Source organism: Delphinapterus leucas, chromosome 5, assembly GCF_059928025.1.
Source record: "Delphinapterus leucas isolate spDelLeu-1000000601 "Yukka" chromosome 5, BTC_Dleu_Yukka2, whole genome shotgun sequence".
In the NCBI taxonomy this organism is placed as follows: domain Eukaryota; kingdom Metazoa; phylum Chordata; class Mammalia; order Artiodactyla; family Monodontidae; genus Delphinapterus; species Delphinapterus leucas.
This window is the reverse complement of record NC_143133.1, coordinates 64,941,548-64,955,466: the sequence shown is the minus strand read 5'-3', so window position 1 is coordinate 64,955,466 and position 13,919 is coordinate 64,941,548. Positions and strand designations below refer to the sequence as shown.

The following is a 13,919-nucleotide window of genomic DNA, read 5'->3' as shown; positions in this document are numbered from 1 at the left end:
AAAAGGAAGCATATCGGATTTCAGTGAGCACCATACAGAAGTAACCATAGAGATAGGTACGTGGATTCAACTGTTGTGAAAGCAGATAGGAAAAAAATATAGTCTGTTTTAAGTCGCACTCTGTAATGTGATCGGAACATTAAATCAGAGGTGGTGTAGAAAACTAAAAGTTAGTTACCTGGAGTTTTCTGCAAAAGGAACTTAAAGAAGTGATTTTCTTTCCCCAGGGGGTAGAGTATTGGAAATATTTGTAAATTAACATTCCTTGCATTTGACTCAGGGTAGCTCCTGTATGTTAGCCAAGTAGTTATTCAAAAAACATTTGCTCACTTGCTTCAGTTTGATCTGGGCATAAAAAACTGTGCTCAGTTCCACTGAAGCTTGTTATAGAAATGTAAAAAGCATGTGAAACAAAGACTTTTAACTTGTGTTCTTAAACATCATGACACAATTTATCATTATGGTTACTTAGAAATGGTACCATCAATTTTCTTTACAATAATTGTTTTCCTTATTCTTTTTTATTTGGCAAAGCTATCTAGTGTTGCATTGTGGACCTAAGCTTGGGCAGGCATCAGGGACCCTTTTTGTCTGAGGATCCTCAGGGTCTTATGGGTAAGGTACATTTGGGGACTGACAGATACTGAAATAGCCCACTCCAGAGGAGGGAGGAGGAAATACCCAAGAAGGCAGGAAACTCACCCTGAGGTAAAGGAACATCATCCTCTGATGCTGGGTGAGAGTTGGTGTGAAGGAATACTTTGCATATGGCAGAGGGTAGCATTACTCAAGAGTTTTCTTGCCTAGTCCTTGTGGAAACTCATCCCAAACAACTTGAAAAAGAAATGCAAAGATCCCTTTAAGAAAATCAAAACATGATTGTGGGTTCTTTAACACAAGACCATCAAAGATTAACCAAAAGAGACATAACCACTTGCAGAGGGGTAAAAAAATCTTCCTTAATTTGGAAGCAGCAGAAGACTGAGATGGAGCAAAGAGTCTTGAAGGGTGGGCAAGTGAAAAGGAACAAAAGTCCAGAGCATGGCAGTTCAGAGAAAGCACCATTAGGAATAATTCTGAGATTTAGAAGCCAAAAATGACAAAGCAGCTAAGGAAGAGTTTGAGTTAAATGAAAGGGGAAAAGAAGATTCTGGAGACTTATCATCCCAGCCCTTGACTGTTCTTTGTGGCCCAAGAGAAACAAGGGTTACAACGGACAACCATTGTAATAGATTGCAACAACAGAGTAGTTTCCCAGAGTTAGTCATTCAAACACCACGTTCATGAGTTATTTTTCCATATCCATATACTGCCATTTATATTACTTACTCAGTATTTTTTTTAACATCTTTATTGGGGTATAATTGCTTTACAATGGTGTGTTAGTTTCTGCTTTATAACAAAGTGAATCAGTTATACATATACATATGTTCCCATATCTCTTCCCTCTTGCGTCTCCCTCCCACCCATCAGTATTTTATTTTAACTCAGAATCATGGTTTTACTTAAACAGAAAACTTGTAAATGGAAAATCATTATCATTTGCCATAAATGAAATAACAACAATAAAAGCAAAATAACACTATTGAATTCTAGCTAGAATGGTTATACCAATGATCCAGGCTTGAGGTTGATTGTTCTTGCTTAAAAAGGGAGACAGGCAATGTTAGAGAGGCATTTTGTACACCAGTACAAAAATGACACTTTTCTCCTTGACAGAGGGAATAAAAGAGGATTGGCTAAAGCAGCTTTCTTATTGTGTGTTGTTATTCAACACTGGTTTGGCAAACCACTTCAAATCATTTCTCATACCTTTAATGGTGCTGGCCTCACATTTGGGGAAGCACAGTGTTAAGAGTTCTGAGTTCAAGAATTAGTTAGAGAAACAATGCTTCCTCTGAAACAAGAGGAAGAAAATATAAGAAATTCAGAACTGACCAAAAAAAGAAAATTAGAAGGATCTCATATCACAGATTAATTCCATCCACTTATATGGCACAGTGGTAATGGGAACTCTGAAACTAGAGTCAGAAGACCTGGGGATATTTTGTGTGTTTTTTTTTAATTCATTTATTTTATTTATTTTTGGCTATGTTGGGTCTTTGTCACTGCATGCAGGTTTTCTCTAGTTGCGGCGAGCGGAGGCTACTCTTCATTGCAGTGCATGGGCTTCTCATTGCAGTGTCTTCTCTTGTTGCGGAGCGCGGGCTCTAGGCACGTGGGCTTCAGTAGTTGTGGCATGTGGGCTCAGTAGTTGTGGCTTTCGGGCTCTAGAGCACAGGTTCAGTAGTTGTGGCGCACAGGCTTAGTTGCTACGCAGCATGTGGGATCTTCCCGGACCAGGGCTCAAACCCATGTCCCCTGCACTAGCAGGCAGATTCTTAACCACTGCGCCACCAGGGAAGTCCAGAAGACGTGGGGTATTTTTGTTTGTTTTTTGTTTTGGTTTGGTTTTTTTTGTTACGCAGGCCTCTCACTGTTGTGGCCTTTCCCGTTGCGGAGCACAGGCTCTGGACGTGCAGGCTTAGCAGCCATGGCTCACAGGCCCAACTGCTCCGTGGCATGTGGAATCTTCCCGGACTGGGGCACGAACCCGTGTCCCCTGCATTGGCAGGCAGACTCTCAACCACTGCGCCACCAGGGAAGGCCAAGACGTGGTTTTTAATCCTAATGTTGCCATGAATTTGTTGCATAACCCCAGGCAACTCTCTTCACTCTTTCTATTTGTTTCTTGATATGTTCAAGTCTGTGATTTATTTACTAAGAAAAAAGCACGTGGGGAAGGATTTGATGAGACTGAGAAAGATTGGCAGTTTATAGGATAAATATATTTAAATATCTATTTTAATATTTGCTTAACAATATCTATTTAAAATATCCATTTAAAAGTTTACTTTAGCAAAAGAAGGCAGAAATGGAGGAATAAAAGAACAAAGACATTGACATATAGAAAACAAATAGAAAAATGGTTGATAGAAATCCTAATTTGTAATTACATTAAATGTAAATGGGTTAAATACACCAATTAAAAAGCAGAGGTTAGTAGAATGGATTTAAAAATCCAACTATAAGTTGGCTGCAAGAGACATGTTTAGATTCAAAGACACAAATGGACTGAAAGTGAAAGTATGGAAAACTATAGCCTTGCAAAACAGAACCAAAAGAGAGCTTGACTGGCTATACTACTATCAAACAAAATAGACTTTAAGACAACAGTTGTTTCTGTAATACTTTTTTCTTAGAAAATACACCTGAATATATCAAGACATTCTGGCATTGGCAAAAGGTTAGTAAAGTTGTGGCATGTCAAAAAATTCTGTTGAATCACTGATTTCATTGGGAGCACTGGGTGTGTGTTTTGGGTCAAAACACAGCTCGTTTAAGAGGTACAAACTATTATGTATAAAATAAGCTACAAGAATATATTGTACAACATGGGGAATATAGCCAACATTTTATAATAATTATAAATAGAATATAACCTTTCAAAATTGTGAATCACTATATTGTACACCTGTAGCTTATATAATATTATATGTCAACTATACTTCAATTTTTTTAAAAAGGTATAAATAAAAACAGAGCTCATACCTCAATGCTAGAATATCCTAGCAAATCAGACTGCATGAAAGAGGTAAAGCTATGGTTTTTATGGAGAGCTTTGCCCTAAAGCTCAGGATACATAATTTAATTGGTATGAAATTCCTTTGTGAAATGTCAGACCCACTTTACACTGAAATTATACATGTTGCCTTAGCATTTAAATGCTTGAGCAAATATAAAAAAAAATAAAAATTAACTTATTTCTTTTTCATTTTAATTCTAAAGTTAAGGATTATGAAGAATCATATGAAATGGCTGGAAGGGATGTTTTATGTTTTTGTATAACTAAATTAAAATTTCCATCCCCCACAAAAACTAACCCACCCACAACAAACCAATCAAACAAATAAACACTCAAAACAACAAAAACTCTGAAACAATAATGACTCCTCACTAGGTCTGAGTGTACTATCTTATTCTAAACTAGATTTGGGGAGCCATCTGCTGGTAAAATGATGAGTTGTCTATGATTTTTTTAAATGGATGTTTAGCTAGGGTTGCCAGATAATCTACAGAATGCTCAGTTAAACTTGAATTTCAGATAAACAACAAATAATTTTTTTAGCATAAGTATGTCAGTACAGTACTTGCTCCATATGCCAATGCTATTTTGTTTTATATTTATAATTATACTCTTTCAAGTGACTCAGAAAAGATTTTCTTGAAGTCCAGATAGTATGATTATTTAGGAATATATTCATTGCTATATTCACACACTCCAGCATGAAGTGTTTGTCTTCCTCTATTGTATTTATATCTGGCTACTTGTCATTTTTTTTAAACATCTTTATTGGAGCATAATTGCTTTACAATGGTGTGTTAGTTTCTGCTTTATAACAAAGTGAATCAGTTATACATATACATATGTTCCCATATCTCTTCCCTATTGCATCTCCCTCCCTCCCACCCTCCCTATCCCACCCCTCTAGGTGGTCACAAAGCACCGAGCTGATCTCCCTGTGCTATGCCACTGCTTCCCACTAGCTATCTATTTTACGTTTGGTAGTGTATATATGTCCATGCCTCTCTCTCACTTTGTCACAGCTTACGCTTCCCCCTCCTCATATCCTCAAGTCCATTCTCTAGTAGGTCTGTGTCTTTATTCCCATCTTACCTCTAGGTTCTTCATGACACTTTTTTTTCTTAAATTCCATATATATGTGTTAGCATACGGTATTTGTTTTTCTCTTTCTGACTTACTTCATTCTGTATGACAGACTCTAGGTCCATCCACCTCACTACAAATGTCTCAGTTTTGTTTCTTTTTATGGCTGAGTAATATTCCACTGTATATATGTGCCACATCTTCTTTATCCATTCATCCAATGATGGACACTTAGGTTGCTTCCGTGTCCTGGCTATTGTAAATAGAGCTGCAATGAACATTTTGGTACATGACTCTTTTTGAATTGATGGTTTTCTCAGGGTATATATGCCCAGTAGTGGGATTGCTCGGTCATATGGTAGTTCTATTTTTAGTTTTTTAAGGAGCCTCCATACTGTTCTCCATAGTGGCTGTATCAATTTACATTCCCACCAACAGTGCAAGCATTTATCTTTAAAAAAGTAAAAGGGGTATAGATGTATGTTTTATTTTTGACCTTAAAAAATTTTTACTTTGTGTTTTGAATTGGTAATTTATTCACATGGTTTAAAATTTTTTTTTTAATATAAGAGATGGGCTTCCCTGTTGGCGCAGTGGTTGACAGTCCACCTGCCGATGCAGGGGACACGGGTTCGTGCCCCGGTCTGGGAAGATCCCAAATGCCGTGGAGCTTCTGGGCCCGTGAGCCATGGCCGCTGAGTCTGCATGTCTGGAGCCTGTGCCCCGCAACGGGAGAGGCCAAAACAGTGAGAGGCTCGCGTACCACAAATAAATAAATTAATAAAATAATAAATTAAAATAAAATATAAGAGATTATTCAGTGAAAAATCTCTCACTCCTGTCTTTGACACAGAGACAGCCAATATGCTCTATGTGATTTTAGTCATCTTAAGGAAGGGCACTATTTTAAAGTGAAAGGAGGCGATAGGGTTATCTTTCAAGGGGCAAAAAAGTACTGTAGATGACAATAAAAGATATTTCCTCATAAACTATAGTTTTTAATTGAATGGCTCAATTTTACTTTGCTTATGGGGCAAATAACAAGAAAATATTCTCTTAAATCTTGGTGGCATACGAATGATCGCCTATAGTTGCAAGATCCAAATTATTAAAAACCTGCGTTATAAAATATCACAAGATGGAGATATTGCTCCATGAAAGTGACAGTTAAAGAGAGTGAGGAAAAAAATCTTTTGTCTATTTTTGGACTTTCTTTTTTCTATCTTGCTCCCTGTCTTCTGTCATTTGAGATAGTGAGAAGCATTCTAAGGGCCTATATTCAAATCCCAGATTTCTCACTTTCTGCCTGTAATTCTGAATTAAATTAACCTCTAGCAGCCTTAAGATCATCTGTAAATTCAGGCTTATGCTTTTGTTATGAAGATTACATTAAATAATATATTTCAAATGGCGATGCCCTCCAGCCAAAGCTAAGAACACACCTGCAGTTGAATAAGTTGGGTTTATCACTCATTGGAATGAGGGAGTATGCACACCATGGGAAGAGGGAGGCCTCTCAGTAGGAGGGTGTTAGAAAGGGCCTATTACAGGATTTGGGCTGTGATTGGGTGATTTGTGGGAGGGTCAAAAAAGCAGGTTCACTCCGGATTGAGTGCTGTCAGAATGCAGGGACAGTTAGTGATGGGATAATTCAATATTTATTTATAGGAAGAGTACAGTGAGGTTAAATTCTAAAGGTAAGGAAGCAGTACTGAGTCCTATTAGCTGGGAAATGGAGCTATTTGGTATTTTGTGGGTTGTACGGTGACTTTGTTTTTGTCCATGCTTGGACAATATTATGAAGTGGTCTTGTTTTATCTCACTTTCTCGTGGTCCCAGAGTGACCTTGACTGATTTTGGTGTTTTGTGAGATTGTTTATGTCCACAGGAGAATAACTTGACCTAGCAGTGAGTTCTAGGCCAGCTTCTGAGCACATGCAAGCATAGCTATAAGTTTAAGGTCAATCAGTAGATGTCAAGGGTTGCTTTTTTCTTTCTTAGAAAGCATCTGGCACTTAGCTGATGCTTAATAAAATTCGTTAGATCTGGATTGTATTAGAATTATTTGATGATATAGTGTTCTCCCCTGTCGCTGGACAATGAGCTTCTACAGGCCAGAGTTCATGTTTAATTCAACCTTCTGTCTCTCACATGAAACAGGTGCTAACACTCCTGACACAATAAATGTCTTTGCAGCCTTGCTCTTGTTGCCTCTGCTCCTCTCTCCCTCCTTTCTGTGTCCTCCCTCCCTTTTTACTTTCTTAATCAGCTGTAGTAAACAAGTACATATAAGGTTGATAAAGCAGAGATTTCTATAGTACAACCATAGAATGATATCATTTTAAAGAAGTTAGCCAAAATAGAAACTTTCCTCTTTGTTCTCCCAAACATTTAAGGGGGTCCAAGTACAAGTACATAATAGCTCTTATATTAAATTGTCACTATTTTAAAAAATATATAGATAAATAAATAAATAATCTTCACTATTTAAAATTCTCTTGCACCCAGAGGCTTCTAGGAGCCTCTCATCTTCCTTCACCACAATTTCATATACACCCTTTGTGGTCCCCTCACTTTTCTCCTTTCTGCTCTGCACAGTGCCACACAACATACTCTGAAACACCTGCTGCTTTTCATAGGCTCTGGTTGGTTTTCTCTGGTTCTGTTTTCTTCTCAAAGAGTTGGGGTAGGTATGGGTGAATTTTCATTTCCTGTAATGGTGGGCAAGGCTTTTCAGGTCAGTGTTCCCATAGAAAAATTAATTCTGGAAAAAAATAACTGGATGCTTCAAAATAGTAAGGAATTAAAAGGCTAAAACTAAAGCTAACCCAGGAACCCAGAAAGGTGCTCAGGATACAGAATCTGCTTTTGCTCTGAGGGTATTTGTTGATCTCAGTAAATCTGAACCTTCGTTGAGGTGGCCTTGACCGGTGAGGAGGTCAGAAATGAAAGCACAGGTCTGCCAGAAGATGCAAAGTCTAATAAGAGACCTTCCCCACAGTATGCTGGAAGCCCAAAGGGATACACCCTTAGGGTCAGGCTGAACCAGAAGTAAATGAGACTTCAGACAGACTTTCTGTATGAGTTGGGAATCTCACGACTTGGACCTATTGGTCTCATGTTGGTTGTGCCCCCCAGGGACCTGGCAAAAATAAATGCAAATCTTCTTTTGAGGAAGGAACCTTTCATCTAGACTTCAAATTATTCCTACAAATAATATTTCAAGTACAGTGGGCAGCACACCAAAGAAATTAAAGACACAAAGAAACAGTGTACTATAACAACAATGAAAAACCTTAACCATTAAAGTTGTAAAAAAATAAATAAAAAAGTAAGACCTTGTTCTTTTGACATAAAAAAATAAAGTAAGCAGAATTGAATGGCAGCACATATGAAAAAGCTTTAGGGCTAAACCTTGCCTGCAATGTTATTAACAGTGAAGTGTAGCTATGAAAAAGGTGTTTTAATGGAAGCAGTGTTCAGAGCAAAGTAGCTATAGACAGAGGGGGTAAAATCTCCCCTCCATTAGCAGCCAGTCAGACACAGACATCACAGTTAAAAGGATAATAATATCAATAAACTAGAACACTTCCAAAGGGTAATTGCCAACAAGGGTGAGAAGTCTGAAAACTGACAGCTGAGAAATGGCTAAAAGATCTGAGTATTATTAATCTCCTAGAGCAGTCATTTTCAAATTCTTCAAGAAAAGCATCTGACTTGTTCTGGATCATTCCGTTTGGCAAATAAAAATAAATAATGATGACAACTAGGATTTATTGACCACTTACTATGTACAAGACAGCTTTACAGAGATATTTGTCCTCAATCCTGATAATAAACCTATGAGTTAGGTACTGTTATTCCTAGACATAAAGTTTGGTAACTAGTCTGAGGTCGTATTGATAGTAAGTTATAGAGTGGGGATTCAAGCCCAAGGAATCTAATTCTGGAATTCACACTGGGCTATGTTGTTACACTGACTGTTCACTGTACCCTTTTAATCCCCACACCAACCTTATGAGATAGGTACCCCAATTACTCCTATTTTAGACGTAAAGAAAATGATGTTTAAAAAAGTACTCTCCCAGGGTCACAAAGCCATTGTTTTTATTTTTTTAAACAGCTTTGTTGATGTAGACCTGATATCAAATAAACCACACATATTTAAAGTGTATCATTTGACAAGCTCTGACATATGTATATCTCTGAGAAATCATGTAGCATAATCAGTATAATAAACATACTCCCAGAAGTTTCCTTGTGACCCTTAGTAATCCCTCCCTTTTCCCTCTCCTTGCCTCTCCGAGCCCCAGGCAACTACTGATCTGCTTTCTGTCCTTATAGATTAGTTTGCATTTTCTAGAATTTTGTATAAATGAAATCTAACAATGACTGAGCTATACTAGAGCTGAGGCAAAAGGAAAAATCAGTCATGCCAACCCTTCCTTTAGTTAAAATTTTGATATTTTGTTCAAGAATTTTTTGCATTAATTTTAATTTTTTTAAATATTACACTAAAATATCATTTATCTTGATTACTGAGTTTTTTGGTGCCCCCTTAAATTTTGTGCCTGAGGTAAGCGCCTCACTTGCATCACTTAATTCACCTTAGTCCTGGCCCTGGATTTATATCTTTTTTTTTTTTTTTGCTTTCTTTTAGACTGTTAATATGGTAAATTACATTGACTGATATTCAGATTTTAGACCAATCTTATATTCCTCAAATAAATGCTTTTTTTTGGGATTCAATGTGCCAAAATTTTGTTGACAATTTTTGTGTCTATGTTCATGAGGGATATTGGTTTGTAATTTTCTTTTTCACAATGTTTTTCTCTGGCTTCTGGTATCATGGTAATGCTGTTCTTATAGAATTGGTTAAGAAGTGTTCAGTCCTCTTCAATTTTCTAGAAGAATTTGTGTAGTATTGGTATAATTTCTTATTTAAATGTTTAACGGTATTCAACAGTGAAAACATCTGGACATGGAGCTCTTTGTGAAAAAGCTTTTCATGGCAGATTCAATCTTTTAATAGATATAGGGCTACTCAGGTTATCAGCATCTTCCTGAGTGAACTTTGCTGGTTTGTGTCTTTCAAGAAAGTTATCCATTTCATCTACATTATTAAATTTATTGGAACAAAGTTATTAACAATATTATTATTCTTTAACGGCTATAATACTTGTAGTGATGTCACCTCTCTCATTTCCGATGCTGGTAATTTGTATCCTCTCTTTTTTTCCTGTTTAGTCTGGCTAGATGTTTATCAATTTTATTTATCTTCTTAAAGAACTATCTTCTGGTTTCATGGATGTATTTCTATTGTTTATTTTCTTCTATTTTCTGTTTCATTGATTTCCACTCTTATCTTAATTATTTCCTTTCTTCTGCTTACTTTGGAATGAGACTTTTGGAGGCCTTGAAAGAAAGTAAATATATTTTGCCTTTGGGAAGGAGGTGAATCATTTGGGCCCAGAAGGCAGACTGTGATACCCCTTCTTCAAGATGGCCTCTAGAGATCCTTGCCTCTTGGTTTTTATGTCCCTATATAGTTCTCTCTCACTCTCACTGTATCAAGATTGTTCTGTGTGAACCACAGAATGTGGCAGAAGTGATGGTATTTCATTTTAAAGCTAGGTTATGAAAGACATTGTGGCTTCTGCCTCACTGTTTTCCCTTTTTCACTCTCTTTGGGGAAAACCAGCTGCCATGTGGTAAGGGCACTTACCAGTGCAGAAACCCCCCATGTGGTGAGGAACTGAGGCCTCTGGCCAATAGCCAGCAAAAAACTGAAGCCTCGTACCAATAGAACTTGAATGATGTTTGAAAGGGACCCTGCAACCCCAGAGAAGGTTTCAGTGATTGTAGCCCTTTGTGATAGCTTATGACCTCAAGAGAGACCCTGAGTCAAAACCACTGAACTAAGCTGCTCTGGCATTCCTGCTCCAAAGAAATGGTGAGATAATAAATGCTTGTTATTTTAAACCATTAGGCTTAGGGGTAATTATTGTGGTGCAATAAATTACTAATAAACTTATCTTTGTTCCTCTGTACATAATTATTTTTTCTCTGATAGCTTTCAACAATTTCTCTTTATCCTGGGTTATTTATCCCTGGTGTAGTTTTCTTCATGTTTCTTGTGCTTGGGTTCATTGAACCTCTTATATCTGTGGGTTTATAGTTTTCATCAAGTTTTGGAAATTTGGAAAATTTTCAGCCATTATTTCTTTAGTATTTTTTCCACTCTCTGATCTCTCCTCTTTTTCAGTGACTCCAATTATACATATTTTTAGCCACTTGAAGTTGTTCCACAATTCACTGATGCTCTTTTTTCCCCCTAATCTTTTTCTCTCTCTCTTTAATTTTGAATTTTTTTCTATTACTGTACTTTTACATTTCCTCATAATGTCTAATTTGCCATTAATTCCAAGTGTAATTTTTTTAATATCAGGCATTTTAATTTCATCTCTAGAAGTACAACGTAGGTGTAAAAATATACCTTCCATCTTGTGAGAGCACTGGAATTACAACTAACTGCTGAACAATCATCAACAGGAAGACACTGGAACTCAACAAAAAAGATACCCCACATCCAAAGACAAAGAAGCCACAATGAGATGGTAGGCGGGTTGCAATCACAGTAAAATCAAATCCCATAACCACTGGGTAAGTGACTCACAAACTGGAGAACAATTACACCACAGAAGTCTACCCACTGGAGTAAAGGTTCTGAGCCCCACATCAGGCTTCCCAAGCTGGGGGTCCGGCAAGGGGGAATTCCCAGAGAATCAGACTTTGAAGGTTAGTGGGATTTGATTGCAGGACTTCAACAGGACTGGGGGAAACAGAGACTCCACTCTTGGAGGGCACACACAAAGTAGTGTGTGCATCAGGACCCAGGGGGAAGGAGCAGTGACCCCATAGGAGACTGAACCAGACCTACCTGCTAGTGTTGGAGGGTCTCCTGCAGAGGCAGGGGGTAGTTGTGGCTCACCATGGGGACAAGGACACTGACAGCAGAAGTTCTGTGAAGTACTCCTTGGCATGAGCCCTCCGGGAGTCTGCCATTAGCCCCACCAAAGAACCTATAGCCTCCAGTGCTGGGTCACCTCAGGCCAAACAACCAACAGGGAGGAAACCCAGCCCCACCCATCAGCAGACAAGTGATTAAAGTTTTACTGAGCTCTGCCCACCAGAGCAACACCCAGCTCTACCCACCGCCAGTCCCTCCCATCAGGAAGCTTGCACAAGCCTCTTAGATAGCCTCATCCACCAGAAGGCAGAGAGCAGAAGCAAGAGGAACTATAATTCTGCAGCCTGTGGAAGGAAAACCACATTCACAGAAAGACAGACAAAACGAAAAGGCAGAGGACTTTGTACCAGATGAAGGAACAAGATAAAACCCCAGAAAAACAACTAAATGAAGTGGAGATAGGCAACCTTCCAGAAAAAGAATTCAGAATAATGATAGTGAAGAAGATCCAGGACCTCGGAAAAAGAATGGAGACAAAGATTGAGAAGATGCAAGAAATATTTAACAAAGACCTAGAAGAATTAGAGAACAAACACCCAGAAGAATTAAAGAACAAACAAACAGAAGTGAAAAATACAGTAACTGAAATGAAAAATACACTAGAAGGAATCAATAGCAGAATAACTGAAGCAGAAGAACAGATAAGTGACCTGGAAGACAGAATGGTAGAATTCACTGCCATGAAACAGAATAAAGATAAAAGAATGAAAAGAAATGAAGACAGCCTAAGAGACCTCTGGGACAGCATTAAACACACCAACATTCTCATTATAGGGGTCCCAGAAGGAGAAGAGAGAGAGAAAGGACCTGAGAAAATATTTGAAGAGATTATAGTTGAAAATTTCCGTAATATGGGAAAGGAAATAGCCACCTAAGTCCAGGAAGCACAGAGAGTCCCGCTCAGGATAAATCCAAGGAGAAACATGCCAAGACACATAGTAATCAAACTGACAAAAATTAAAGGCAAAGAAAAATTATTAAAACAAGGGAAAAATGACAAATAACATACAAGAGAACTCCCATAAGGTTAACAGCAGATTTCTCAGCAGAAACTTTACAAGCCAGAAGGGAGTGGCACAATATATTTAAAGTGATGAAAGGGAAGAACCTACACCCAAAATGACTCTACCCAGCAAGGATCTCATTCATATTCGATGGAGAAATCAAAAGCTTCATAGACAAGCAAAAGCTAAGAGAATTCAGCACCACCAAACCAGCTCTACAACAAATGTTAAAGGAACTTCTCTAAGTAGGAAACACAAGAGAAGAAAAGGACCTACAAAAACAAATGCAAAACAATTAAGAAAATGGTAATAGGAACATACATATTGATAATTACCTTAAATGTGAATGGATTAAATGCTCCAACCAAAAGACGCAGGCTCGCTGAATGGATACAAAAACAAGACCCATATATATGCTGTCTACAAGAGACCCACTTCAGACCTAGGGACACATACAGACTGAAAGTGAGGGGATGGCAAAAGATATTCCATGCAAATGGGCATCAAAAGAAAGCTGGAGTAGCAATACTCATATCAGTTAAAATACACTTTAAAATACAGAATGTTACAAGAGACAAGGAAGGACACTACATCATGATCAAGGGATCAATCCAAGAAGAAGATATAACAATTACAAATATATATGCACCCAACATAGGAGCACCTCAATACATAAGGCAACTGCTAACAGCTATAAAAGAGGAAATCAGCAGTAACACAAGAATAGTGGGGGACTTTAACACCTCACTTACACCAATGGACAGATCATCCAGACAGAAAATTAATAAGGAAACACAAGCTTTAAATGACACAATAGACCAGATAGCTTTAATTGATATTTATAGGACATTCCATCCAAAAACAGCAGATTACACTTTCTTCTCAAGTGCACACGGAACATTCTCCAGGATTGATCACATCTTGGGTCACAAATCAAGCCTCAGTAAATTTAAGAAAATTGAAATCATATCAAGCATCTTTTCTGACCACAACACTATGAGATGAGAAATAAATTACAGGGGAAAAGAAACGTAAAAAACACAAACACATGGAGGCTAAACAATACGTTACTGAATAACCAAGAGATTACTGAAGAAATCAAAGGGGGAATCAAAAAATACCTAGAGACAAATGACAATGAAAACACGATGATCCAAAACCTATGGGATGCAGCAAA

The 13,919-nt window shown here is 37.7% G+C and overlaps 1 long non-coding RNA gene across 1 annotated transcript in view; it reads left to right on the top strand.

Moving 5' to 3' along the window:
• The window catches only part of LOC149749139 (uncharacterized), a 72,713-nt gene that overhangs the window by 4,963 nt on the left and 53,831 nt on the right, over nucleotides 1-13,919 (top strand). The window lies entirely within an intron of this gene.